Raw genomic sequence first — 5,495 nt, forward strand, 5'->3', positions numbered from 1 at the left:
CCTAGAGGCCCCAGGCGGGTCCTCCTCCAGCACAGCGACCCTCTGAACAGCGTCCCGGAGTCTCTGGGCCTGCCTGCGACCTGAGAGCGCAGCACAGCCCAGGGGAGGCTGCGGTCCGCCCCAGCCCTGCCTGTGACCAAGTCCCTGTTTGTCCCCGGCAGTGGCAGCATGAAGCCCTTGACGTGGGCCTGGGCTTGGCGGCGGGAGGCAGCTTTCTCCAGGCATAGCCCTCTCAGCTTCTCAGCAGCTGCCGGGCCGGGCCCCCTCCTGCAGCCCCTCAGGTGGCCAGCACCCCCCGGGGACTTTGAGGGGCTCCCTGATTGAGCCCACTCTCCAGATTCAGTGGGGTGGAGGCAGGACCGGTGCCGTGACCTGCTGTGCGTCCAACAGGATGCCAGGCTCCCCACCCCACGACAAGTCAGGACAGGCTCACGGAGCAGCATGAGGGCCGTCCCTGATCTCAGGAATGTGCTCCTGGGGCCAGGGGACCGGGGGAAGGGGCCCACGCTCCGGGCCGGGGCAGCCAGGAAGATGGGTGCTTTTCCTTGGCTCCCATCCGCCCCTGCTACTTCTTGACTGTGTCGCCTTAGGCGAGTCACTTCACCTTCCTGAAGTTCATGCAGGTATAAAATGAGGAAGCCGTCCCCGCTGTCACGGCACAATCAGGCAGACAGTGAGCCTGTGAGCACGGGGAACCCGTGTGAGCTCGGACGTGGCAATGCCGGTGCTTCCTGGAGGAGGTGCGCCGAGGGCTGGGGGCCCAAGCTGGGCTGCGCCGCCAGCAGCACCCATGCCCGTGGGGGGACTGTCGGCCCGGGACGAGCAAGGGCGCCGCTTCTGGATGAGGGGCCCGCCTGAGGCGTGCGCTGTTCTCCAGCTGGCAATGCCCCTTCCTCTACCTTCCCTGCTTCTTGTCCGCCCCGTTCCCCCCCTGGAGACTCTGTCCTGGGGTGTTGACTGGTCTTCTAAGGAGGACGGCGGCACAGAGACTCTCAGTTCATGAAGCTTGGTGGCTGTCACGCACAGCTGTCTCCTGAGCACAGGGTCATAGGTCTGCGTGCAGAGGAGGAAGCCGGGGAGAAGGGACTTGCCTGAGGTCTCCCCAGCAGGAGCTGGGCAGGCCCGGGGTCCCTCACTCCCAACACTGGGCTCCCACCACCTGCCTCTGAGCGGAGGCCTCCTGCCCGGGTGGGACTCCCAGGCGCTGAGAGGACCAAGGACAAGGCTGTCACGTCCACGGAGCAGCACCCTGTGCCTAGCCCTCCATGCGTCCCTGCCCTCATCCGTTCACCGGCTTTCTCCGGCTGCCACACTGTGTGGGTGACTTCTGTGTCGCCCACAGGGGCTGCTGGTCACCTAAGGCGGGAAGGCCCTCCAAGGCCCTGGCTCAGAACAAGGAGCGGGGAGGGTGGGGGGGTGGGGGTGTTCAAGCACCCCTTCCCCCCTCCCCAGCTTGGCTCCCCCACCTCATGCCTGGCACTCATCACTTCGGGGTTACACCAAATTCCTCCACCAGACCGGCAAGGGCAAGTGTGCCTCCGGGCTGCACCCTGGCCTAACTCTGTGACCTCGGCTGTGTCACTGTACACCGTCAGCCCACTTTCTCATGGGCTGAAGTGGGGCTCATGGCTTTCTTGTGTTCTCAGTGGGAGAAAGGGAGGAAGGAGGGGATCTTGAATGAAAAGTATCATGCAAGACACTGCTCACGTGCTCATCCACTCCCACCTGCCCGGGACGGAGGTGGTACCCCCACCCAGCAGCTGCCCTGGACAGTGCCTGTGGATGGGGGAAGGCCCAGCTCACCCCGCTGGAGTCCCTCCCTCCTGTGCGGCTTAGAGAAGACCTGGGCAACCCACCCTGCCCTCGAGGTAGCCCTTCACTTCATGCCAGGGCACCTCTGTGGGGCGGTTCCCACTGGGCATCCGCCAGCCTCCTATCTGTGCAGCCTGGTCTGCTTCCACAAGGCCCTGAGAGCACCCTATCCCCGTCCCCCCCACTAGTTCCCATCTTTGTTCGAGCTCCAGCTGTTTTTCACAAGCTCCCCTTTGTCCCGCGTGGCTCTTCTGTGGGTCTGTGGTCCACAGGCGCACCCTGCTCCCCTCATCCCCTCCTTCAGTCCAGAGTTGAACCCTAGCCTGCCCCAGCCTCACCCCTGCCAAGCTGGAAGACCCCACCATCCAGACAGGGGTTGAATACCAGCTACCTCTTGCCTCTCAGTTTCCTCATTAGAAATTTGGGAATAGGGATGCCTGGGGGGCTCAGCAGTTGAGCGTGTGCCTCTGGCTCAGGGTGTGATCCTGGGGTCCCTGGATCGAGTTCCACATGGGGCTCCCTGCATGGAGCCTGTTTCTCCCTCTGTCTGTGTCTCTGCCTCTCTCTGTGTGTCTTTCATGAATAAATAAATAAAATCTTAAAAAAAAACAAACAAGAAATTTGGGAATAAAAATACCCAAAGATATTAGGGCGCCTGGGTGGCTCAGTTGGTTGAGTGGCTGGCCCTTGATCTCAGCTTGGGTCTTGATCTCAGGCCTCGCACTGGGCTCCACTCTGGACTCCACTCTGGACGTGGAGCCTACTTAAAAAAACAAAAACTACAGCTATGTTGTGACAGTAGATTAGAAAAACCAATGTTTCTGGTGTATACGTCAATATAAACAACAGAAACCAAGGGATAAATAAATGAACTAACTCTTGAGTCTGCTCTAACTTCTTAAAACAATACCAAAAGCCTAGTTAGCAAACTCAGATGCTCTGTTGGTCATAGCGTATTGCTAGGGACCCCCATCATGGGCCCCAGCTCTGCGTCTGAGGTCCCAAGGACAGCATACGCTTGCAGAGGCAGCTTCAGAAAAAAGTGGGAGGCTGAGTCTAAAGTCAGGATAAGGAAGGCCTGGAAAAGCCCAATAGGGCTTTCTCTTACTCTGGAGGTCCAAAGCAGAAGCCCAGGACCCACGCCCTGTGTGGGGCCCAAGAGACTGCTGCCCGAGGGGCCTCAATTCTCTGGCTTTCAACAGGGGCTCCCCACAGGGCCGCCGCCAGCCCACATGCACTGGGCACGGGACCCACTCCCGGCACAGAGCCCTGTGCCAGGACGCCTGACTTGGGAGCAGAGCATGTACTGGATTTGGGGGGCTAGATGCCATCCTGGCAATACACCCCTTGTGCGTCGCCCAACCTGCAACCGGCAAGGCCCCAGGGACCCCGGTAACTCTGTGGATGGCAGAGCAGTTTATGCATTTCTCCAGGCAGCCTTCCCACCCAGCAGCTCCCCGTGTGCCCATGGCCTCCCAAGCTGAACCCCTCTCTCCAGCCACTCAGCCCCTCAGCACTGGCTGGCACAGGGTTGGTGTTAGGCTTTGACCAAAGGTCAGGAGGATGAGGAGGATCCACATCCCCACTCAGAACGAGCAAGGCAGACAAGTGGTGGGCGTTTTGGTTTCACACCCACCCCCCCCAGCCCCCCCCCTCCCAGCTATTTCCTGTTCAGCCACACCCCACTCAGGTTACAGCTTGTTGGCATCTTCCTTTTGGGACCCCCCTTCCCCCCTGCTGCGACACTTGTCCTCCTGTCCTCGTGCATGGCAGTTTAGCCCTCCGCCCCCACCCACATGTGCAAACCAGATATGACTGCGGGTTCCTGAGCCCGACCAGGCGTTCTGCTAAGCCGGGGGCCTCTAGTTACCTAGCACCCTTCAGCTCGGGTTTACCCTCTCACAGCTGCACCCATCCTCGGTTAGGGCACCTTGCCACCCATGTAGAGAGATGGACAGAGGATGATAGAAATTTTCTTCTTTCCCCACAAGTCTGGTCCCTGTCCCATCTCATCACTTTTAATCTGCTAAAGCAATCTCAGACACTTTCTAGATCATGAGCGCGTGTCACAGGTTTATCATAAACGGGCTAGCAGGGGAACCAGTCAAAGAGAAAAAAAAAAAAAACACAACAGAATCCTCCAGCATCCAGGGTGAGGCCGTGTAATGGAGTGACGTGAGCACAAACACTAAAGCCAGACTGCCTGGTTTCTACTTTTTTTTTTCTTTTTTTATTTACTTATGATAGTCACATACAGAGAGAGAGAGAGGCAGGACACAGGCAGAGGGAGAAGCAGGCCCCATGCACCGGGAGCCCGACGTGGGATTCGATCCCGGGTCTCCAGGATCGCGCCCTGGGCCAAAGGCAGGCGCCAAACCGCTGCGCCACCAAGGGATCCCTACTTTTTTTTTTTAAAAAAGATTTTATTTATTCATTCATGAAAGACACAGAAAGAGAGAGGCACAGCCACAGGCAGAGGAAGAAGTAGGCTCCATGCAGGGAACCCGGGTCTCCAGGATCACGCCCTGGGCCGAAGGGAGGCTCTAAACCACTGAGCCACCCAGGGATCCCCTAGACTGCCTGGTTTCAAGCCCACTCTTGCACGTTCCTAAACTCCTCTGTGCCTCAGTTTCTTTCATCTATGAATGATGGAACGATGGTTGGTAATAGTACTTCCCTCACAGGCCTGTTGTGGTACCTGAAATCTAACCGAATTCAAATTAAGTGGCTTCATCTACGCAAGCTACTAGCACAGTACCTGGCACACTATACGCATGACAAGAGCATCAGCTATTGCTGTTATAAGCGAGTTTATATAGAAGCAGGAATGTTAGATAAGGTTGTTTAATTAGGTACAGGTCTGGTTAGCTTTACAGGGCTGTAAAGCTGTCACATGGGTATCAGCTGCATGGGTTAAACCTGGGTCATACCAAGCAGGACCATCCCTCCAAATTGCTAGGTTTGGGCTGCTAATCAGAAACACCAGCTGCAGTTTTGGTGTTGTGGGGTGTTTTTTTTTTTTTTTTTTTTTTAGTCTGGGATATCTTTTTTCTCCAAACTACCCCTGAATGATTATCAGGAACACCTTTTAATCAAGTGGAGCCTGTGGGGAGCAGGAGGTGGCAAGAGAGACGGAACGGGCCAGGGGCCTATTCCTCACAGCCAGGTGGTGCTGGCAGGGCTGGTGGAGGGCTCTGCGGCCACGAGGAGACAGCCAGAAGGTGCTGGGCGGTGAGGCCTGGACTGGGCCGCTGGGTGGCTTGTCTGTGGTCCTGGCCATGGGACAGCTCTCGAGGGCCAGCTATGGTTCCTGGCCACTGACCACACTGTCTTCTGAACCCTTGGCCTGTGTGAAGCTCCTTCCCTAAGTTCCCAGAGCCCTGGCAGGCCCCAGAACCCTCTGCCCAGCCTTCTGCTGGCCTGAGTGTCCTGTGGAGGAGGGGAGGCAGGACTGCAGGAGGACCCAGCCAGCCTGAGCTGAGAGCCAAGAGGGGCTTGGCAGCTTCCCCGAGGGCTGGCACGGTGCCTCCTCCGCCTCCACCCCCCGCTGCCGAAGCTGCTCCGGACCTGACATACAGCATTCGGTTAATAAAGCCTTGAGGGGCTGCCTGGTAAAAGTAAACCCAAAGGTACAAAGTTACCTGACAGTTAGTAGTTCTTTCCAATAGAAATATAATACCAAC

The sequence above is a fragment of the Vulpes vulpes genome, unplaced genomic scaffold (genome assembly GCF_048418805.1).
Source record: "Vulpes vulpes isolate BD-2025 unplaced genomic scaffold, VulVul3 u000000678, whole genome shotgun sequence".
Taxonomy (NCBI): domain Eukaryota; kingdom Metazoa; phylum Chordata; class Mammalia; order Carnivora; family Canidae; genus Vulpes; species Vulpes vulpes.